At 47.9% G+C, this 24,177-nt stretch overlaps 1 protein-coding gene and 1 pseudogene across 1 annotated transcript in view; one reads left to right on the plus strand and one right to left on the minus strand.

Moving 5' to 3' along the window:
• LOC147461523 (putative cyclic nucleotide-gated ion channel 20, chloroplastic) overlaps positions 1-24,177 on the minus strand; it is a 192,183-nt gene that overhangs the window by 155,290 nt on the left and 12,716 nt on the right. The window lies entirely within an intron of this gene.
• Positions 16,500-18,494, plus strand: LOC147461525 (uncharacterized; annotated as a pseudogene).

Genomic DNA, 24,177 nt, shown 5'->3' on the forward strand with positions numbered 1-24,177 from the left:
CATGCCATGTAATCTGAATATCTGGGCAATGAACAGTCTCGCTAAGTGATCCGGCTTGATTGTTTTCTTCACTGGAATGAAACGAGCTTGCTTGCTAAATCTGTCAATAACAGTCCAAATACCATGGTGCCCACTCTTTGTCTTCGAGAGATAAAAAATGAAATCCATTACAATACTTTCCCAAGGGCGGGTGGGAATGGGTAAAGGCTGTAACAATCCTTGAGCTTTATGCGTGTCAAACTTGACCTTTTGACATACCAAGCAACTACATACAAAATCGTCCACGTCCTTGAGTCTCGGCCAAAAGAAGTATCGCTCTACACCTTTCAAGGTGGTATCAATGCCGCGGTGACCTGTAAATGGTGGACAGTGGCATTCGGTTAGAACCTTTTCCCTCAACGGCTGTGTAACATTCAACATCGTTTTCTTCATCAAGTAGCCATCCCGAATGGAATATCCTGCCACTACCTCCCCATTCTGTATTTGATTGAATACATCTGCAAAATCTGTATGTGTGGCATACTCATCGACCATGTCCTCGAAGCTTCTATGTTGTAGCGCGGAAATAGCCAAGACCAACGGCTTCCGAGAGAAAGCATCTGCCACCAAGTTCTTTTGTCCCTGCACATAGATAATCTGGAAGTGAAACTGTGACAAGATGTTTGCCCACCGCATCTCCTTTTCCGAAAGCTGCTTCTGTGACAAGAAGTAGTGTAAACTTCTGATGATCAATGAAGACCATAAAATCGGCTCCGAGTAGGTAATGTCGCCACTGAGTAAGAGCATGGATAACTGGCAAAAGCTCTTTCTTATATATCTGTGCTGTCAATTTCGGCCTTGAAAACAATCGGCTCTCATAGGCAATGGCATGGCCTTCTTGCATTAAGACCGCACGCAGACTACGACCACAAGCACCACAATATACTTCGAATGAGTTTTGCAAATCCGGCAAAGTCAAAATTGGTCCTGTAGTCAATTTCTCTTTCAAATTATGAAAGGCAGTCACCTCTATGGGTCCCCACGAGAAAGGGACTCCTTTTTGTGTCAAGATATGCAAAGGGGAAGCAACCTCTGCAAACTTTCTAATGAACCGCCGGTAACATAAGCCCAAGAAGCTTCTAACTTCATGGACATTCTTCAAATCGGGCCAATCACGTATAGTCTCAATCTTGGCCGGGTCCATCTGCACTCCTATCCATTTGCACTCCTGCTCTGCTGAGACGATGTGTCCGAGAAAGTGTATCCCCGGTAGGAAAAATTTACTCTTCTTTGCATTGATCACCAACTTTTTTTTTCGAGAAAAAGATCCTTCTATTAGTTAATGAAAACTGCCCATAGGGCTACATCCACCTCTGCAAGAGAGGGCTACAACAAGCATGATGGGGAGACTCTCCCAATGAAAAAACAGCATATATACAATGAGGCTAAATCAAGAGATGGGAGGAGGGAAGAGCCACATAGGTGGACAGTAGTGCCATCTGAGCACCCCCTGGACTATGGTGTAGAAAGGCCCAGGGCGCCAGAGTCGAAGTAAAGCCTCGCGGCGCTCCCGCATGCGGTCGGAGCTGTCCTGTAGTCCCTCAAGCTGTCCTCTGAGAATATGGATCAGCTCTAGCCAAAAGTCACGAACAGTCTCTGCTGGTGGCATAGGGCGAGCCTCAAAGATGCGGAAACAGCGGGCCCGCCAGATGAACCAGAGAGCTAGGCCGCTGATGAGCTCCCAACACTCCTCTCTCTCACTGCACCACTCCTGTGGAGTAAGCTCTATAGCAGGCTGGAGTGTAGGTCGCCCCCCCTGTATCACTATCATCCTGCTGGTGGAAGATAGCTCAAACTGAAGTGCCGGGCCCGTGAGGGTGGACCAAGCCGCTGCCCCCCAAGTGTACTGTCGAGCCGTGGAGAGGGCAGGCATCAGCCGAAGAACTCGTAGCCACACTTGCTGGGCCGAGGGACAGTCCCAAAGACAGTGACGCTGACTCTCCACCAACTGGTCACAGGTTGCACATGCGACCGAGAGACCACTATGCACAAGCCAGCTCCCTACTGCTGTGGCTCTGTGTGCAACCAGCCACTGGAACAGAGTGACGCGCCTCGGTTGTCTGGAGTCCCACAGCATCTGCCAAAAAACTGCCAAGAACTCGACTGTGAGGCCCTCCTCCTGCCAATGACGTGCTACAGCGGGGCGGGCCTCTCTCTGTGCTGCAAGTATATGACGTCCAAGCCGAACAGTGTACTGAAAGAAGGGGACTCCTGGGCGGTCTGCAGAAGAGAAGGGGTCCCTCCATAGCCACTCACCAGGATCCCACTGTACTCGTGCCAGTGGACAACACTCCCAAGCCCATAGCCTCCAGTGTCCAGTCTCAAGAGCTGCTGGGTCAGGGTCTATGACGCAAGTCCTCCCACAGATGCCCACAACTCGGATCCTCTGGAAAAAGCACTCTGCTACCTGCGGGGCCTCTACTGCAACTCGCTGTAATCGTCCCCCACCCTGAAGCTCGAAGAACAGGGCTGGGATAGTCTCTGAGAAAGCCCTGACTGAAATGAGAACCTCCAGTCGTGTGAAGGCTCCCATCCATCGGGGTGCTACTCACTCGAGAGGCGTGAGCCACTCAGCTGGAACTGACTCTGAGACGTCTTGACACATGCTCTGCACCCCTCTCATGCCCTGTAGCTGGACAGCCTGCACCTCCTCTGACAAACCTGTGAACTCTAGCCAGTCACCTAGAGAGCGCGCTGGACCTGCTGCCATGGGACCCCAAGAAACATGAGGCTGACTCCCAACCAAGTGGCCTCTCTAAGTGCTAACCATGGGGTTCCAGACGAGGGGCTGCCGTAGGCGCTCCTCCGTGCACGTCGGCTGTCTCTGCTCTAGGCCACGCCGTAAGAGCTCCCAAGATCGAAGCAAACACACAGCGAATCGGTCCTCCAGTCTCCTGCTCAAACCAACTCGGCGCAACTCTGTAAAGATCCATATGGTCGAAGGTTGCCAAGGGCCTCCTGATTGAGGCACCCTGGCACGAAGCCTCTGCAACAAGAACTCCTTCCAGGGCTCCTTGCCTGGAAGAAGTCCTCTGACGACGAACTTCCCAAGAAGGGCTCTGCTCTGCTGTGTTGGATCAATGATCCCAAGCCCTCCCTGAGAACAAGGAAGTGTGATGACCGACCAAGCCACCTTGGCTCGAGCAATCTGAGTGTCGCGACCTGACCAAAGGAAGTTCCTGATGAGCCTCTCTACCTGGCTGATACAAGAACTCGAGAAGATCCAGCAAGAAGTGATGTACCACATAGTCGCCAACAACACCTGGTTGGCAACTACTACTCTACCAGCCAGCAAAAGTCGTACTGAGCTCCAATGTAACAGCTTTCTCCTAAGGACAGGAGAAGAGGAGCAATCTGTTGCTCGGGGGACAAGTCCAAACCAACCTGACAACCCAAGTACCGAACTGCAGTCCCTGGAGGTCCCTGGAGGAATCCACCTGAAACCCTCTCCTGGCATCCAATCTGGCACAGGAGCACTGCCAACCGAGAAAGCCACTGTCTTTCTCCAGTTGATCAGTGCGCTTGATGCACAGCAGAAGGTCTCCAAAGCCTGCTCACATCTGTGTAGATTGGCCTCCTGGCCCTCTAAGTACAAGGCTGAGTTTTCGGCAAACTCAGCGTCCAGAAGCTCATCTCCCCGTATAGGGAGTGCTAAGCCCCTCAAACCAACCTGCCGTGACACCAAAAATCTGCTCATCGCCTCCGCATAGAACAGAAAGAGAAAGGGGGCAAGAGGACAACCCTGTCTGACCGATCGTGTGAGCATGAAGCGCTCACCTCTACCTCCTACCAAAAGCACCTGACTGCGAGCCTGTCTGTACAAAGCTGACACCCCTCTGGTCCAAGCATCTGAGAAGCCCATCCTGCGTAGCGTGCCCTCTAGAAAGTCCCAGTCAACTGTGTCGTATGCCTTCTCAAAATCGAGAAGAAGAATCACAAGGTCCTCCCCACGGAGCCGTGCCAGGGCAGAAGCCTCCCAGAAAGTGAAGATGTTGTCAAGGATATTGCGTTCCTTGACAAAACCTGTCTGAGTCCCATGTATAAGGCTCTCCAAGAGTGGTTGAATCCTCAAACTCAGAGCCTTGGCAAGAATTTTGTAGGCTGAGTTGAGGATGGTGATGGGGCGCCACTGTCGAATCTCATCCAAGGAGCCACCCTCCTTTGGAATGAGGTAAATTAGGCCCTCACTCATGCTATCCGACATCACTCCTGTGTGCAGAATGTACTGAAAGGCACTGCAAAGATCTGGGCCAAGCAGGTCCCAATACTCCAAGAAGAAGCTGGGAGTCAGCCCATCCTCACCTGGACAGCTACAATGAGGGAGGGCCCTAAGAGCCGTGTGCAGCTCCTCAAGCTGAAGAGGCATCTCTAGCCTCTGGCGCATCTCCTCGGTCACAAGACAAGGCATCTGTGCCCAAACCTGCTCCCTGCATGCATCCTGTCGCTCTGACTGGGTCTCAGCCGACAGTAACTCACGGTAAAAGTCAGTAGCAACTGCACGCATATCCTCGGGCTCACAAACAACTGACCCATCGGGTCTCCTCAACTGATTGACCTTGGCATGCGAGTGCCGAGGTCCCACTGTCTCAAAAAAAGCACCTGTCACTCTGTCACCCACCTGAGTCCACTGAGATGCCTGTCGGTGAAAGGCAAACTCATGACGCCTCTCCTCTGTGCAAGCAAGCTCCTGTCGAGCCTGCTGTAACTGCTCCTCCAACCATGGACTGTCTGTATGCTACTCCTGCATCCTCTGTAGTGAAGCAATGCCTCGTCCGAGACGCTCCTCCTCCTCTCTCGTTGCAGCCCGTCGAGCCAGAGACTCTTGGAGAAAAAAGTGGCTAAGCTGAGCTAGGCCTAAGGCCACTCTGTCTGCAGGTAGAGCCTAGCTGTCCATGCCCTCTGTCCAGAGAGCTTCTACCCTCTCTCTGAGTGCTGAGTCCAACAAGACCCGCTCTGGGATGCGAAGCATCGTGCTCCCACTCCTCTGCCTGTCTGCCACTGTGAGGATCACTGGTGCATGGTCCGAGAAGGATGTCCCTGCCAGGATGCCCACTGATCCCCCCAAGTCACTGAAGTGGTCACTAGTGTAGAAGCGATCTATCCGCGATAGATTCACTCCTCCCACTCTACGGTCCGATCTAGAGAAGGCAAGACTCTTTGGAGGCCTCACAAAGCCAGAATGCTGCCATGTATCCGAGACCCTCAAAGTCATACACAACCTCTCCCAAGCTGCTAACTCGACTCCATGCACAGTAGCATGGTTGTCTCCGATCCTATCAGAAGGGTCCTCCAACATGTTGAAGTCCCCTCCTACACACCAATGGTCAACCTGTGGCAAAGACTCAACAATCTGTGACCAAAACTCTGCACGAGCACTCGCCACATTGGGCGCATAGATGTTTAGGAAGCCCACAAGGCCGCCCTGAACCTGCATAGTAATCCACTGAGCCCTGCTTGGCACAATAATCCCTCTGCCCACAATGGCCTGCTGCAATGAGTTCGCAATAGTCATACATACCCCACCCTGGATGCCTTCAGGTCCAAAAGCAGCTGACCAAAAGGTATCATAACGTCCACGCAAAATCTGACCACATCGCCGAATGCGGCTCTCAGACAAATGGTGCTCCTGAAGCATAAGGATATCAATCTCTCCTCCCACAAGGCAATGCTGAAGCTCCTGACGCAATCGGCCCCGCTGTCGCTGAAACTGGGGCCCACCTAGTCCCTGCACGTTCCACGAGACGATCCTCATGGGGAGCGAGAGAGAACAAATGCTGCCACAGCAGCAAGACGGGCTATCTTCGAGGCTGGCTTGGATGGGGAGTAATCCGCATCCGAGCGTCCTCTAGATAGGCCAGACTGCAGTGAGTGCCTGGCCCAAGCCCAAGCAGAGCGAGCCGTGCGTAAAGCAACCTCCTCTGTCCAGGAGTCCTCATCAATGTATACATAGCAAGGCAAACACTGCGTATCAGCGAAAAAGTACACCACAATGTGCCTACATCCTGCTGAGTCTGGGGGTGTCACCGCAAACTTGGTCAGTGGCCACAAAGTTTGCAGCAAATCTGTAACTCCAAGTTCTCCCATGTGGTGAGAGAACTCGAGAACCTGTGTATGCAACCATCCCACCACTGAGTCGAGGGACCACTCTGTCTCGGTCCTACCACAGAGGGGGAAGGAGAAACCAACTGCTGAGTCCAAGGCCTCTGTCCCTCTAGCGGCGAGGAACAAAGCATGGACCCTGAAGCAGGCTGCCTCGTGGTCTGCTGCGGAATCGCAGAAAGCGAGTGAACCCGTAATCGAAGAAATCCCAGCGGCGTCGGAGGTCAATGCTCGTCAGACCACGAGGGATAGCTGCAAGGGAAGATGTCTGAATCTGCAGAGGGGGCCGCAAGAAGGACTGACCCTCTCTCGCTAGGCGACTCGTGGCAAAGGCGCTGCCAAGAGATCTCCTAGCCGCCGGCGAGGGACCAGTCTCCTGAGTCGACTTTGGTACTGAAGCAGGAGCAGGGGGAGAGGGAGCTGGGGGGGGGGGGCGGAGGAGAAGAGAAGCGGGGTGGGGCGACAGAGGCAGGGGGGCGAGGTGGGGAGTGGACGGGAGCAGAGGGGCGGGGGGGGGGGGGGGGAGGGGGGATGAGGAGGAGAAAGGGAACTCTGAAGGTGGGGCGGTTGGCGAGGGTGAAGCGGAGGTGGAGGCTGGCGTAGGGGGCTCCTCTTGCTCAAGAGGACCAAAGCGGTTCCCCGTGGGAACCCACTGCTGCTGAGTAGGCACCTGAGGGCCACTCTGAGTGTCAAGCTGTCGCTGTGGCCCCTGGCGTCGACGGCCACGAGCCTGCTGCCATCCCTCCTCCGCTGGAGCCCCAGGCTCGGAGGGTGGCTCTGAATCTGAGAAGAGGTACTCCCTCCGTAAACCCGAACAGCAGACTGAGATGGGGATGTCTGTCTCCTCTACTAGCACATCCGAAGTCAGGTCAAAACCATGTCGCCACTGTCGTTGGTGGGATTGATGCTCGGATGGCCAGTGGACTCATAGCTATGACCTTCGAGGCCATCTCGGAAGTCTCGAACTCGATCTGGTAGTACCCCCGTCCTAGAATCTGGACATCCAAGATCTTGCCCACCTCTGCGAGAAGGCGGGCCTGGAGAAGGTCTCGCAGCTCTCCTCTCCTAGGTCGGGTGCCGAGAACCATGCAGATGACCAAAGTCGCCTGCAAACGCTCTACCGCTGCGGCAAGGCTCGCTTGCTCTGTCGACGAAAGAGCAAGTCGAATGGTGGCTCAGCGGGGTCGGGCGAGGGGGCTTCAGGCGAGTCCCTCTGTGGCGAAGCTGGAGCCTCCATCTGTGTCTACTGCTGTGGCGTAAGAAGAAGATGGCGGGCGGAATCTGCAACTTGGCACGCAAAGCACTGCCCCAAAACGGAGTTAATGCTGTATGTATCGATATGCAGGATGCAACTGTGAGGAAAAAGAGCAGGCGGCGGGCCCGGGGGGGGTGGCAACGGGTGGGGACGGCTAATGCAGGAGCGCTAGCAGCAGCGGGCGGGGCCAATGGTGGGAGCGGTTGCAACAGGGGGTCGGCAGCGGATGGCAGCGGCAGGCAGGGCTGCAGCAGCGGCAATGTCGCGAGCTGCTACAGCAGGGGTGGGGCAACGCGCGGACAAGCAGGGCAGCAAGGGGGGCAGCGAGGGCTGGCGGGGGGCAGAGAGGGCAGGCGGGCAGCACTGGGGGGGGGGGGGGGGGGGGGGGGGAAGTGGGGGAGGCGATGGCGCAGCATAGGGGGAACAGCAGTAGCGAGCTTGTGGGTTGCTTTTCACATTGATCACCAACTTGTAATTGCGCAATGCCTGAAAGACCTGTATCAAATGATGTCTATGTTCTGCCTCAGCCTTGGAGAAGACAATAATGTCATCAAAGAAAGTGCCAACAAAAGATTTGTACTTTCTGAAAATCCTCTCCATCATTCGATTAAAAGATGTTGGAGCATTGGTAAGGCCAAAAGGCATCACCAAAAATTCATATAAACCGAAGGTCGTCTGAAAAGCTCTCTTGTAGACATCTCCCGGCACGATTTGGATCTAATGATATCCACTTTTCAAATCGATCCTGCTGAAACACGAGGATCCGTGTAGTCTATCAAGAATATCATCGATCCTCGGAATCAAAAATCTGTTCTTGATGGTGATTTTATTGAGAGCTCTATAATCAATGCACATTCTCCAAGAATCGTCTTTTTTCAAAACCAACAAGTTGAAGTACTCGGCTCAATAAGACCCTTTTTCAAGAGGTCTTTCACTTGGTTCATAATCTCTTCATTCTGGGCTCGGCTCACACGGTAAGGTGGCCGGTTCGGTGGTGTGCTTCCAGGTATCAGATCAATGGTATGATCCTCAGGAAGTCATATTGGTTGGCTCTGTAGAAGTGCTTCTTTTCAAGAGTGCTTGTCCGTGTCTTTCTGCGAGTACATGTTCCACTTTTCTGCACTCGTCTGTCTTTGCGGCTTTCCTCCCTACCTGAGAGGAGAAGCAATGGCTACACGCCATCTCGAGCAAATCTTATCAATCGGGTAATTCTTCAGGTGTTTCGCCAATCTCGGGTCTCTGGAGTACTTAATCAATCTGTTCACACATATGCCAATCTGCAGTTGACGTTTGTACTCCTCTTTGGCAAACTTGTCCGAATTTTTTTTGGCCCAAATCTTCATTCTTTTCTTCAGTTCCCACGCCAAATTTTCTTTGCCTTCCCACTGAGAGGTGTCATCTCTGGCAGATTCTCCACACGAACCCACGAAGATTCTTTCCCAAAAGCCGTGTACGCTGCAAAAAGGATAGGATCCTCCGTAGAAGAAGAATCTTTTTGTGCTCTAATACCACTGTAACAAACTTGGACACTCCAAGTCAAGATTCTACCTCGACACAGGAAAGATTCACTTCAAGACAGTTCACAGTTCACAATTGATTCGACACGGCCCGACGGAGTTCCGTACCTAGAGATATTGGCCCCAAAGACTGGCCCCTCCTTTCGGTATTTCTTTTTGTATTAATCTGTGTGAAAAGTACGAGAGTGGGAGGGTTCTCACTCTCAGACTCTGCGTCCAGATGCTCTGAGAAGTGAGGCCTTGCCCACTAATTTATAAGTTACAAGGATGCCCAAAAGTTGAGCCCCACAAGCAATCAGTGAAAAGCCTTGGAAAATAAAGCAACTTATTTCCTCAAAAGCTGCCAATTTTTTTCAACCTGCGCTAAAGTTGATTTCCGTACAGTAGGAGCGTAAAAAGCGGAAATTCGTACGCGTTGCCACGTCAGCAAGACAGCGTGAAAAGGGACGCATTTTCCGGAATCTGCCACGTCAGCCTATCTCCGGGGGTGCTACCAGCCGGGGTGTGTGTGTGTCCTCTGATGCCCCACTTTTAAATGTGTCTAGGACCATGACACGTCACCAATTTGTGACAAGCACTACCAGTTGGAGCTCTCTGCAACAATTTTCACTCACACACAGAGCCTATAGAGCTCTCAATTCATCCCTTTCTCTCTCTCACGATTTCTTGCTCTGGCATCCGTGAAGGGCGTGCAAAGGCTACGAAGTGCGCGGCGAAGGTGTAGGACAACCCATAGAGCTTGTGTGCGTCCCTGCGGGGAATAGACGCACTCAAACAAGCGCAGTACTGGCTGCCCAGATAGATTTCAGCACTCTGACAAAGTCCAAAAGGAGTTTTCAGCCAAGAAGTATTTGTGTGGGTACTCCCTATGCGAGCAGATAACAATAGAAGTTTCTCCCGCACAAGATATTTGAGGGAGAAGCAGACATAGCCTTTCTCGGCTACATGTACGATAAATTTCAGCCAATAGGCTTATGAATCCATGCATTTTTATGCATCAGAAAAGTGTTTAAGACATAAACAATGAATACTGTCTCGGGTTCTTCTTGTGATTGTAACAATTTAAGAATAATACGAGTCTCCTTCAAGGGGGATGTCACGATTGTGACCTATTCTTTGTCTTTATATTACCTTCTTCACTTGATTCTTTTGTAGATACAAAGATGCACCAAATATGAGACCCCGAATCTCCAAAGGATGTGTCTCTTCTCCCAAGAGTCGCACCTGTTTGGCGAATAGCCATGCCTCTTCAGCGAATGGCTGCCCTTCACGCCGAAGGGTCATGACTCTACAGCACGACACGACTATTGGCCTAGAGTCATGTCTCTTGACTTATGGTCATGTCTTTTCATCATGTCTCTTCAATTTCTATATAAGAACACCCTTGTAACACATTTCAATAAATCAACACACATTCAGTCTCTTGAGTCTTTGTCTCTAGTTTTAGTTCAGTTTTAGTTTTTATCTAAGTTTAATTATGAATAAACACACATAGTAAGAGTGTTCTTCATAGGGGAGGGACCAACCTATCTTCTGGTCCCTAGTGCTGTGTCGTTTTTCTACATTGCTTTCTCAATTTTATGTCGTGCAGAAGCTTGCATGAAATAGTAAATTAACTTTAAAGTATGAAGTGCACGCTTCCGTTTCTGTGACACTCGCTCCTTTGTCCCAGGCCAACTTCTACGACCACTACCACATAATGAGGATGCGCTTCCATTGGCTCCGTTAACCAGGGATCAAGAGAGCTCGGCATTGATCCTCGGTCTTGTAGACGTTGACACAGTTGATGCATATCTTTCAGGTTCTAGACTCATCATTGGTTGACACATGGATTTACATATTGTTGCTTGGAATGTCAATGGCTTGCATCACACTAGCATCAGTGGTCCTAGACAGAATTGGCTTCATAGAGATTTGAGTTTTCGAGATGTGGATATACTCCTTGTGCAGGAGCACAAGTTATGTATAGACAATGATAACCGAGAAAAATCGCCTCAGACTGCCTCAACAATTATCGTAGATGTGGCAAGTTGTTACGTGGGGATTCTCATACATTTTAGGAAAGTGTGATTGGAGAGCAGTATTCTAGTAGTGGTGTATGCATTTTTGTGGGACCCTGTTGTTGGCGCCATTGTGTACATGACCATGTTACTTTAGTACATGGTAGAGCGACATGGATTACTCTAGAGATTGATGATACCCTGGTTGGTGTGATGTTCATCTATGTCCCCGCTTCAGCTCATGCGAGAGTCAAGTTTTAGTAGTAGATTGAAAATCTATTGCCTACTGTGGATTCCTGGGTTGTTGGCGGTAATTCAACAATGTAGAGACCACTGAGGATTGGAGAGCCATTCTGCCCCCATCTTTAGCAAATGTAGCACCGTGTGAGAGAGGTGCTTGGGACAGATTCTTTTTTGCAATTCATGGTACAGATGCTTGGCATACTTAATTTGTGGCTCGCACTCCACAAACATTGTAGTTTTCGTGGAGTTTTAGAAGGCAGTTCGGTCGTCTGCTCGAGCGACTAGATAGATTTTATGTGGGCCCTTGGAGAGCATCTCATGGTGGGACAATTACGATTTGGCCTCGCACAATGCTCTCTGATCATGCCCCTGTTTCTTGGCATTTGATATTTGAGACCTCTTCTATGCCTAGACGAGGATGGTGGATACGTGACTTTGTGAGAGTGCATGTGTGCAGAAGTGTGAGAGAGGAGAGAGAGAGAGACAGTAGACCACAAACACTATGTGTAGGAAAGGGGCCGATCAGCCCCCCATTGACTACCAGAGCAAGAGAGCCTCAGTACAATAGATGATGGAAGTGGGTACCCCCTTGGCCCCATAAATAGGTGCCCAAGGGGAGGTAGGGCAAAGCCTGGAAATATCCTCCACGACCCAACAGAAAAATGATATATGGAAATATATGTGTGCGCCCGGACAAGGTGGGCGACCGGCCCCAAACTCGAGCGGTCGGACCAGGTACAACCTAGACTATGGGTGGCCAACCCGGAGACATACTAGTCATATAAGTATGCCCTAGACCTGTGAAGGAGCAGAGTGGTGTAAGTCTAACACCCCCTCTCAGCACGTGATGATGAACAAACCGCGTGAAGCCGAAGATGTGAGGCAAAGGATGAAGATGTCTGCCGCAATGTCCACTGAAGGATAATCCGTGAGTGTAGCAGCAGTCTGGGGTGTCCCAACCTCCAAGAGATCTCCATGGTAAAGTGCCGTCACAAGCAGTGTAGCAAACTGTTGTACTCCGCCGATACAGGGTGAAGATATTGCGTGAAGGTCTTGAACTGAGTGTGAAAACAACTCCTTGTTGTGAAAGAAGTTCCAATAGACCTACAAGTGTCCTGTCCAATAGGATCTGTGGTGTCTGTAGTCAAACCGTCTGGAGAAAATGTGGAAGCCCAGGAACCGTCATGAGAATGACCAGAAGCCTGTCAATGCATGAACCTGTAACCCAGGGTGGCTAGGTGGCTAAGCTGTGTAAAACTGCAGGAAGGCCAGATGTAGCAATCTGCACCGTAAACGTCCTCCCAAACAAGGAAAGCCAGACTAAACAGTTTGCACTGTAGAAGCTACCGTAAGTTGTAGCAGTCACCGAGAGACCGCATGCATCACTACCGGATGATGTCCTGTGAGTAGGTAGGGTAATCCAAGATGAGGGGAAAGCCAGACTCAATAGTTTGCGCAGTGAAGGGCCTCTGAGAAGAGGTGTGGTCAAACCAAGCTGTTTGCACCGTAATCATCTTATAGAAGGGAAGCCAGACTGAGCAGTTTGCGCTGTGAAGATCCTCTGAGAAGAGGAAAGGCCAGACCAATTTGTCTGCACCGTCTTGCCTGTATCTCTTGCCTACAATCCTCCGGTGTCAACCAAAACAAAATCCGCACCAACAATGCCACCAAACTGCATGTGGGTGTGGCTCTCAATGTGAATGAGCTGGGAGTGGCCTATTGCCCAGGTCGGGGATAAGTCTGATGTAAGGGTACCGAGGGTGAGTATAAGCAACTCTGAAGGTAGCAATCCAAATGATCAGGAGTGTAGAAGAGCAACTACACTACCATCCAACCCAAACGCCGGGTGACTCCATATGTAGTTGCGTAACGATGCCTGATCTCCCGCATCTCGCGAGTAAACTCTCCACGAGAGTCCAAAGCACTGAAGTCCGACTCCAATCTATAGACCCAAGCAGTGAACCTGTCCAAGAAGAGATCCAAGATCCTCTCCCTAAGTCCATGTAGATGCTCGTGTAAGCAAGTGATCTGACTTGTCGAGGTCAAGTGGTAAGTATGTGCACCAAAGATGGTGGTGTCCTCTCTGGGAATGTCGGAATCCCATATGCCATGAGCATGGCCATTGTCACAAGATGGGCACCACGTGCCAATAGAAAAGAACAGATTGAACAGACTTTTAGCACTTCATTAACAATTGAACTGAGAGAGAGAGAGAGAGACGACACGCGACACGGAGTGGCGGAATTCCACCCCAGAGAGTATTGGCCCCAAACCTTGGCGCCCCTTTCAGTATTTCTTTATATTGCATCAACCCAGTATAAGCTGGTACTCCAGACTGTGCACCTTCTCCAGGAAGCATGCTAGAGAATGAGCCCTAGCCTCATATTTAAAGACCCTAGGCCCTAAAAGCAGTTTTTCATGAAAAGCCTTTTAACTCAAAAGCTTCTGGTCCAAAAGCAATGCCAAAAAGCTACCAGCACAAAACACGGAAATTCGTACAGTCTGCCACTTCATCATGTCAACGCAAAACCCGAAAATCCGTACAATCTGCTACGTCATCATGTCAGCGCAAAACGCGGAAATCCGTACAGTCTGCCACGTCATCTCCTCCGCGCATGTGTGTGTGGGCTTTCTTTATCTTTTGCTGCTTCACCTTCTTCACTTAGGGTTTAGGCCCCTCGGCCGGGATCTGCAAGTTGGTTCCATTCTTCAGGGCTTTGACACGTTAGCAGTTTGTGACATCCCCCCTGCTTGAAAGAAAGTAATCGTCCGCAATTACAACATATCTACAAAACAACTCAAGTTAGCTTAAAAAATTTCCGAGGGACAATCAATTCGCTCTTTTTGTTAAGGAGTTAGCTTCTCCTTTCGGTTGTTTTGATCAAGGAGTTGGCTTCTCCTTTTGGCTCTTTTGATCAAGGAGTTGTCTTCTCCTTTTGTCCGGATCAGAACTCTTGATTTTCTGGCGTAGTAAAAGTAGCCATCACACCCAAACCGCACTGCTTTTCCACTGGTGTCTTGATGCACTAAAATAACATACCTAGGCAATCTCATCCAATTAGGAATATTCAGTGGTTGGCACATCACAATGCAACACAACTGCTCACATATGCATGTTACAAGACATAGAAACATAAAGCCGCCGATGAACACTCCTCCCGCATAACCTAACAAGGTCCAGGCCGGGAAATATTCAGCAACTCCCTCATCACTCCTCCCGCATAACCTAAAAAGGTCCGGGCCGGGAGTTATAGAGGCCTTTTACAACCAAACGTCCCCCATACCGCAGCCTACATCGTTTGGAGGTGCTGAGAGTAACCATTGCTCAGACTTCTTAATACTCCTCTCGCATAACCATCTAGGTCAGGGCCAAGAGTCACAACAACATTTGTTTTACAAGCATACAACCATACGCTCCCAAGGCATCGGCCTGCGTGGTTCGGGGTTTTCAAACATACAACGAAACGCTCTCCAGGCATCGGCCTACTTCGTTCCGAGGTTCAAACAATACCAAAACAATATTTCTCACTTCTCCACCCGGGAGTAAAATCACCAATCATTGAAACCAGTATCAAACCAGAGTCAAACAATTCAAATCGGCACGAAGACACTTTCAAAACAGATACCATCCATTTCAAACAAATTCCAAATAGGATCACCAAACAAGTTCTCAAACAGAACTCAAACTTAAAAAGCAATCTCGACATCAACCGAGCTCAAAAAGTCGACTGACTTTCCAAAGGTCGCTGTCGAGGATAGCATCGTCCACCAGCTCTTGGACAGACAATGTTCCTTTGGCGGTGATGGTAGTCCTAAGATAGCAATCGCATTGGACCTCCAAGGTCAGCTCGTGAAGAGACATCTACTGAGAGATGTCGAGAAATTTCAAGTTATAATCTGCTAGGGTTTCCATGGCAGGCATTTCAGGATACCCCACTCTGCCAGAAGTTGCACTCCAAACGAAGACGTCAAAAACCATATAACTTCGGGCTAATATTTTCTTGAACCCTTGCCAAGTCCTTGGAGTGTGCGGCTTGGTAGCTATACACTTCCACTATTGCATGGCACTGCCTCTGAGAAAAACAGTAGCTCGAAACAAATTTTGGATCCTTCTCTTGCAAGTTATCTTTATGGCTTATGCCCTGTAAGACATGAGCGGTAAAGACGGGAGAGCACCATGCGCGATGAAGTAATGGTGGGAGTGGCTAGTAAGTCGTAGGTTCAAGCACGAAACTAAAATCTCCAATGGACTTTAGAAGTGCGATCTTGCTCTGTCTGCTCTTTGGTAGGACCAGTATGCTTTCAAAAAAGCACACGCCTAATGCTCTGATACCACTGTAACCTTTAACCCAACCACTGGAATCAAGAAGAGTCTGCTTTCTGTTGGTCAGATGGATATGCATGGTTATAGCATCTTGTTTGAGAGAGGGTCATGGAAAATGACTAAAGGCTCAAGGCTGATTGTAAAGGGCACAAAGAAAGGGACACTTTACTGTATGCATGGAAAGGCCATGTTGGGCAAGTTTATTGCGTTGGCTGAAATTAACTCTCACATGGAGTTATGGCACAAGAGGCTTGGCCATATGAGCCAAAAGGGCCTTTCTAAGCTTTGTACTTTGAACAAGCTTGATGCTAAAGGCACAAAGCTTGACTTTTGTAATGAATGTCAATATGGCAAGCAAGTAAAGCGTTCTTATTACTCCGGTGTCTCTCGTAAATCTTGTGTGCTTGATCTTGTACATTCTGATGTATGTAGCATGCCTACTAAGTCTATGGGAGAGGTGTATGCTATTTTGTCTCCTTTGTTGATGATCATTCTAGGAAAATTTGGGTTTATTTGCTTAAATCTAAGTATGAAGCCTTTGCTGCGTTTAAGAAATTTCATGCATTTGTGACCACCCAAACAGGTAGAAAGCTGAAATGCTTACGTACGGACAATGGGGGAGAGTTCACAAGTGCTGAATTTAACAAATTTTGTGAAAATTTGGGCATTAAGAGAGAGCTTACTGTGCCATACAACCGCTCTTCTAATGGTGTGGCTGAAAGATTCAATAGGACACTTTGTGAGAGGGTGAGATGCATGCTGTCCACAACTAATCTCTCTCATGGATTTTGGGGAGAAGCTTTGAAAATTGCAGTGCATATATGCAATCGATCCCCTCACATGTCTTTGAAAGGTGACATCTCTGAAGAGGCTTGGTCTGGCAAGCCTGCTTCATATGATCACTTACGCATTTTTGGTTGCGAAGCTTTTGTGCATATTAGACCTGAGTTGAGAAGCAAACTAGATGCCAAGTCCATTAAAGGCCTCTTCATGGGATATGGTGAAGAAGACGAAATGGGTTACAGGATTTGGTTACCTCGGCTCAAAAGGGTTGTATGCAATCGGGATGTTGTTTTTAATGAGGCAAGGCTGCTTCAAAACAATTGTGCCTCAAAGCATCACCATAAAAGGGTCAAGTTTTAGCATGACCAGCCACCTGTTAGGCCTATTCTTGACCCTCAAGATGCACCACATATGGCTGAAAATATAGATGATCCAGTGGTGTTTGAGCCAGATGATGTTGGGCAGCAAATTGAAGCTCCTGAAGGGCATTTGCAGCCACAAAACAATGCTGAAAATGGTGCTGAAAATGATGTATAGCAGCCCATCGTTGATGATTTTATCATGCACCTGATGTAGACCCATTACCAGATAATCTGGATCATTGGGTGAGACGGTCTACTCGTCCAAGACGGATTGTGAGTAGATATGATCCCTCTTTGCATTATATTATGTTGACAGATGAGGGAGAGCCTCTTACGTATAAAGAGGCAAAGACATGTGAGCACAGCGACAAGTGGGAGCTTGCTATGTAGGAAGAGATTAAAGCTTTGCATGCTAATTATACTTGGGATTTGGTGGAATTGCCCAAAGGTAAGAAGGCTATTCCTAACAAATGGGTATATAAAATCAAGACAGTTGATGCAAAACCCAAGTATAAGGCAAGGCTAGTTGCAAAGGGATATGTTCAAACCAAGGGCATAGACTTTCAGGAAGTGTTCACTCCTGTAGTGAAGATGACCACTTTGCGTGTATTGTTTGCCATAGTGGCTGCCCTTGATTTAGAATTGGACCAAATGGATGTACATACGGCTTTCTTGCATGGTGATGTGGAGGAAGAGCTTTACATGAAGCAACCCGAGGGTTTTGTTATTCCTGGCAAGGAACATTTGGTATGTATGCTCAATAGAGGCTTGTATGGGCTGAAACAACCATGTAGACAATGGTACAAGAAGTTTGACCGCTTCATGCTCAAACATGGTTACAAAAGAAGCCACGTAGACCATTGTTTGTATACCAAATGTGATGAGGATGACAGCCCTATCATTCTTGTGCTCTATGTGGATGATATGTTGATAGCTGCAAAGAAAAGAAGCACTGTTGATGCTCTTAAAGAGCAACTGAAATCTGCATTTTCAATGAAAGACCTTGGGACAGCTGAACATATACTTGGAGTGAGGGTTAGGAGGCAAAGGGACCAGCGCATATTGTATTTGTCGCAAGAAAAGTACATCGAAAAGGTGCTGGACAGATTTAACATGGCTGAAGCAAAGCCTCTTGGCGTGCCATTACAGCCATATGTCAAAGTCTCCAAGGATGATTGCCCCGAGTCAAAGGAGGAAGCCAATGACATGCAAAGTGTGCCTTACGCTTCAGCTTGTGGTTCACTTATGTATGCTATGGTTGCTACTAGGCTTGACATAGCCCATGCAATGGGAGTTGTGAGCCGGTTTATGGCTAATCCAGGTAGGTTGCATTGGGATGCAGTGAAGTCCATTATGAGGTACTTGAAAGGGACTAAAAACAAATGCCTTTGCTATGGTAAAGGACCATTGGAGTTGAAGGGATTTTGTGACTCTGACATGGCTGGTGATGTGGATACATGGAAATCCACAAGTGGTTATGTGTTTACTCTTGTAGGAGGTGTTGTTTCATGGTGTTCTAGATTGCAAAAGATAGTTGCATTGTCTACTACAGAGGCTGAATATATTTCAGCCACTGAGGCTTCCAAAGAAGCCATTTGGTTAGCACGTCTATGCAATGATTTTGGTTTGCCTGACAAGGCACCAATGCTTGGTTGTGATAGCCAGAGTGCCATATGTATGGCAAAGAATGCCATGTTTCATGCACGCACAAAGCATATTCATATGCAATATCACTTCATTCGAGAAGTGCTTGCGGATGGCCTTATTACATTCGTTAAGGTCCATACATCACAAAATCCAGCAGATGCTCTCACTAAGTGCTTACCCAAAGCACAACATCAGCTATGTATACAGATGGTGGGAGTCACGTAGCTTAAAGGCGCCATTTATGCCTTTAAGTGGGAGGTGGTTGTTTCTCTACTTTTAATGCAGGCAAGCGTGGCCTATATACCTTGGAAACAATCATGCAAGTTCCATTGAGGGTATTGGCACTGTGCATCTCTCCATAGATGGCACAAATGAGCTTGTCTTGCATAATGTTCGATATGTGCCGGGAATCAAGAAGAGTCAGCTTTCTGTTGGTCAGATGGATATGCATGGTTACGGCATCTTGTTTGAGAGAGGGTCATGGAAAATGACTAAAGGCTCAAGGCTGATTGTAAAGGGCACAAAGAAAGGGACACTTTACTGTATGCATGGAAAGGCCATGTTGGGCAAGTTTATTGCGTTGGCTGAAATTAACTCTCACATGGAGTTATGGCACAAGAGGCTTGGCCATATGAGCCAAAAGGGCCTTTCTAAGCTTTGTACTTTGAACAAGCTTGATGCTAAAGGCACAAAGCTTGACTTTTGTAATGAATGTCAATATGGCAAGCAAGCAAAGCGTTCTTATTACTCCGGTGTCTCTCGTAAATCTTGTGTGCTTGATCTTGTACATTCTGATGTATGTAGCATGCCTACTAAGTCTATGGGTGGTGCATGTTATTTTGTCTCCTTTGTTGATGATCATTCTAGAAAAATTTGGGTTTATTTGCTTAAATCTAAGGATGAAGCCTTTGCTGCGTTTAAGAAATTTCATGCATTTGTGACCACCCAAACAAGTAGAAAGCTAAAATGCTTGCGTACAGACAATGGGGGGGAGTACACAAGTGCTGAATTTAACAAATTTTGTGAAAATTTGGGCATTAAGAGGGAGCTTACTGTGCCATACAGCCCCTCTTCTAATGGTGTGGCTGAAAGATTCAATAGGACACTTTGTGAGAGGGTGAGATGCATGCTGTCCACAACTAATCTCTCTCATGGATTTTGGGGAGAAGCTTTGAATATTGCAGTGCATATATGCAATCGATCCCCTCACATGTCTTTGAAAGGTGACATCCCTTAAGAGGTTTGGTCTGGAAAGCCTGCTTAATATGATCACTTATGCATTTTTGGTTGCGAAGTTCTTGTGCATGTTAGACCTGAGTTGAGGAGTAAACTAGATGCGAAGTCCATTAAAGGCCTCTTCATGGAATATGGTGAAGAAGGCGAAATGGGTTACAGGATTTGGTTACCTCAACTCAAAAGGGTTGTTCGCAACCGGGATGTTGTTTTTAATGAGGCAAGGCTGCTTCAAAACAATTGTGCCTCAAAGCATGACCATAAAAGGGTGAAATTTCAGCATGACCAGCCACCTGTTAGGCCTATTTTTGACCCTCACGATGCACCACAAATGGCTGAAAATGTAGATGATCCAGTGGTGTTTGAGCCAGATGATGGTGGACAGCAAATTGAGGCTCCTGAAGGGCATTTGCAGCCAAGAAACAATGCTGAAAATGGTGCTGAAAATGATGTACAGCAGTCCATTGTTGATGATTTTGTAGTGCCACCTGATGTAAACCCATTGCCGGATAATGTGGACCATTGGGTGAGGCGGTCTACTCGTCAAAACGGCTTGTGAGTCGATATGACCCCTCTTTGCATTACATTATGTTGACAGATGAGGGAGAGCCTCTTACGTATAAAGAGGCAAAAGCATGTGAGCACAGTGACAAGTGGGAGCTTGCTATGCAGGAAGAGATTAAAGCTTTGCATGCTAATCATACTTGGGATTATGTTGAATTGCCCAAAGGAAGGAAGGCTATTCCTAACAAATGGGTGTATAAAATCAAAATTGTTGATGCAAAACCCAAGTATAAGGCAAGGCTTGTGGCAAAGGGATATGTTCAAACCAAGGGCAGAGACTTTCAGGAAGTGTTCTCTCCTGTTGTGAAGATGACCACTTTGCGTGTATTGTTTGCCATTGTGGCTTCTCTTGATTTGGAAATGGACCAAATGGATGTACATACCGCTTTCTTGCATGGTGATGTGGAAGAAGAGCTTTACATGAAGCAACCCGAGGGTTTTGTCATCCCTGGCAAGGAACATTTGGTATGTATGCTCAATAGAAGATTGTATGGGCTGAAACAATCATGTAGACAGTGGTACAAGAAGTTTGATCGCTTCATGCTTAAACATGATTACAAAAGAAGCCATGCAGACCATTGTTTGTATACCAAACGTGATGAGGATGGCAGCCCGATCATTCTTGTGCTCTATGTAGACGATATGTTGATAGCTGCAAAGAAAAGAAGCACTGTTGATGCTCTTAAAGGGCAGCTGAAATCTGCGTTTTCAATGAAAGACCTTGGGGCAGCTGAACATATACTTGGAGTGAGGGTTAGGAGGCAAAGAGACAAACGCCTATTGTATTTGTCGCAAGAAAAGTACATTGAAAAGGTGTTGGACAAATTTAACATGGCTGAAGCAAAGCCTCTTGGTGTGCCATTACAGCCATATGTCAAAATCTCCAAGGCTGATTGTCGCAAGTCAAAGGAAGAAGCCAATGACATGCAAAGTGTGCCTTATGCTTCAGCTTGTGGTTCACTTATGTATGCTATGGTTGCTACTAGGCCTGACATAGCCCATGCAGTGGGAGTTGTGAGCCGGTTTATGGCTAATCCAGGCAGGTTGCATTGGGATGCAGTGAAGTCCATTATGAGGTACTTGAAAGGGACTAAAAACAAATGCCTCTGCTATGGTAAAGGACCAATGGAGTTGAAGGGATTTTGTGACTCAGACATGGCTGGTGATGTGGATACACGGAAATCCACAAGTGGCTATGTATTTACTCTTGCGAGAGGTGCTGTTTCATGGTGTTCTAGATTGCAAAAGATTGTTGCATTGTCTACGACAAAGGCTGAATATATTTCAGCCACTGAGGCTTCCAAAGAAGCTATTTGGTTAGCACGCCTATGCAGTGAGTTTTGCTTGCCTGCCAAGGCACCTATGCTTGGTTGTGATAGCCAGAGTGCTATATGTCGGGCAAAGAATGCCATGTTTTATGCACGCACAAAGCATATTGATGTGCGGTATCACTTCATACGAGAAGTGCTTGAGGATGGCCTTATTACATTGGTTAAGGTCCATACATCACAAAATCCAGCCAATGCTCTCACTAAGTGCTTATCCAAATCACAACATCATCTATGCATAGAGATGGTGGGAGTCACGTAGCTTAAAGGCGCCATTTATGCCTTTAAGTGGGAGGTTGTTGGGTTAAAGGCCTAAATAACCCCTTTTTGTACATTTTTATACTTTGAACCTGGACACATTTTTTAAAGGTCACTTATAATAAAAGTGGGAAAACCCAAAACTCACTTATTGAGTTTTCCCCAAAAAACGTGAGCCCTCTCTCTTCTGCTAGCACTTAATCTCCTGCTGGCCTTCGCCTCCCCTCTCTGCACACACACTGCACTTCCTCGCATGCTCTTTCACTTGCACACACCGCTGCGCGCTCATCAATGGAGTCTATGTCGACGACGAGGTACTGATGGGGTCTATGTCGACGACGAGGTACTGATGGAGTCTATGTCGACGACGACGACGATGATGACTGTGACGATGACGACGATGGTGTCGTCATCAAGTCCGGGATCTGCAATGACGATGTGGACGACGACGGCCTCAAGGCTAAAAACTGAAAACGCTGGCTGATCTGTAGGGCTGAATATGGCGCTGATGGTTAGGGCTGAAAATTGGAAATTGTGTCGTAACGACGACGATGTCGGTAATGGTGACAGCGAGGTTGAAAAAGGCTAAGGCTGAAATCTGAAACTGGCACGAAGGATGGCTTTCCGGTGAGAATCTGCTGGCGGGAAGGGGATCTGGTACGCGACGAGGCTAAGGGCTGGTACTATGGCAAAAACGATGACGGCTGAAAACTGCCCAAAAACACTAGGCGCTGCAGTGGATGCAAAACGCTAGCTGTTGCTGGGACTTTTGTTGAATGGCTCCATTTGCTATTGGATTACTGCTCCTCTGCCTCTACTAAGTGCGCAATGGTTTTCTTTTATAGTTTTTTTAGGAATTTTCCCTACCTACTTTTCCAACAAAAGTCACTTATTGATAAATAAGTGAAAAATGTGTACTTTGGGAAAAAGGGTTCTATGCTCTCGAAAATGCTCATGCTGAAATGACTGTACTGTGCAAGAGAGGGTATGCAACTATGACCGGCCTGGGCATGCTGTCACAAAGTGATGACGTGGCGGACAGCAAAAACCCTAATTTTTGCCGGAAACCCTAAAATTCCTGCAAACCCTAATTTTTGCCAAAAACCCTAATTTCCGAAAATCGCGGAGGCTATTAAAAAAAAAAAATGAAAATGATGAGCGACGTGTTGCTAATTGGACTATTTTCTTATTTTTAATGATTAATTTCTTTTTTAGGATATTTTATTATGTGCACTAAGAACTGTTAAAAGATTGTAGCTACAGGAACGGACAACTGTGATGTGTCATTTGATGGGTGACGGTAAACATCGCGAAGGAGTTTCCGTACGTTCGGTGGAAAGGGCCGGGTAACGAGTGCCCCTGATGAGTCACATGATGCGTGACGGGTGCATCAGTAAGGGGGCATCCCGTAGGCTAAGGAGGAAATCCGAACTGAGTAAGAAAATACGCATAAGAACGCAAGCACAAGAATAAAGATGGGTTCAATGAAGCTTTTTACGAAAAGCAGAAACAATCGTGGGAAGGCAGACGCTTTCCCGCGAGGAATCTATGTTTGCATTGCATTCGTGCATGTGGTTGCATCCAGGGACGCCTGGGAAGTGTTGTGAAATGCATTGGTTTTAACTTATAAGGTTTTATTGAGTTTTTGGGCAGGTTCATACCAATTTTAAAATATGTCGGCCGCCCACTTAATAAGTGGGCAGCCACTTAGAAGATAAAGCAACAAAACCAGCCAGCGAATTCTCTCTCCCTATTTCGGGTAGATCAGCGCAAAAATATAAATAAATAAAAAAACCGGCCGCGATCTCTACGCGAGCAGCTATTCGTGCCGTGGCCAGGGAGCTATAAAAGCACCACATGCCCTCACTCAAAGGAGGTACCAACGTCAGCAAGAGAAGACTCTACCGCAAGAGATCGCGAGACTACGAAGCACGGAAGTCGCTTTTTTCCCGCGCAAGAGCGACAGGTATCTATTGTGGATTCGCCATACGAATTGTTGTCGCGTGTTTGTGTGGTTTGTTTTGCAGGAATCTCTCGTCTTACGGGAAGGCCCTTCACGGGAAGTACGGCTTCACACCTAAGTCCCTTACGGGAAAGTGCGGCTTCGCGCCTAAGTCCCTCACGGGAACGAACGGCCTTGTGCCCAAGCCCTTTACGGGAAAGCACGACCTTCGGGTCTAGGACTATAGAACGGAGGGGTTTCCTCGGGTTCTCGTGCTTGTATAAGATTTCTCCCTGAATAAAAGAATACTCTTAACAGGGCGGGACCAGCCCATCTTCTGGTCCCCAATACTGTGTCAATCTTCTCCCTTCTCTCATGTTTTCAAAGAATTATAATTTTCAGATTTTCTAAGTGCTCGTGTACGCTCCCGTCTTGTGACACGACGTTAATTTCGCTTTTTCTCTACTTAATGAGAAAGAGAGAGAGAGTGCTTTTGCTTTCAAGTTTTGACTCTCTATGAGAGAGAGAGAGAGAGAGAGAGAGAGAGAGAGAGCAATTGCTTTTGATTTGAAGCTTTTGGGGC

Source organism: Adiantum capillus-veneris, chromosome 3 (assembly GCF_014529385.1).
Source record: "Adiantum capillus-veneris isolate H3 chromosome 3, ASM1452938v2, whole genome shotgun sequence".
Classification (NCBI taxonomy): Eukaryota; Viridiplantae; Streptophyta; class Polypodiopsida; order Polypodiales; family Pteridaceae; genus Adiantum; species Adiantum capillus-veneris.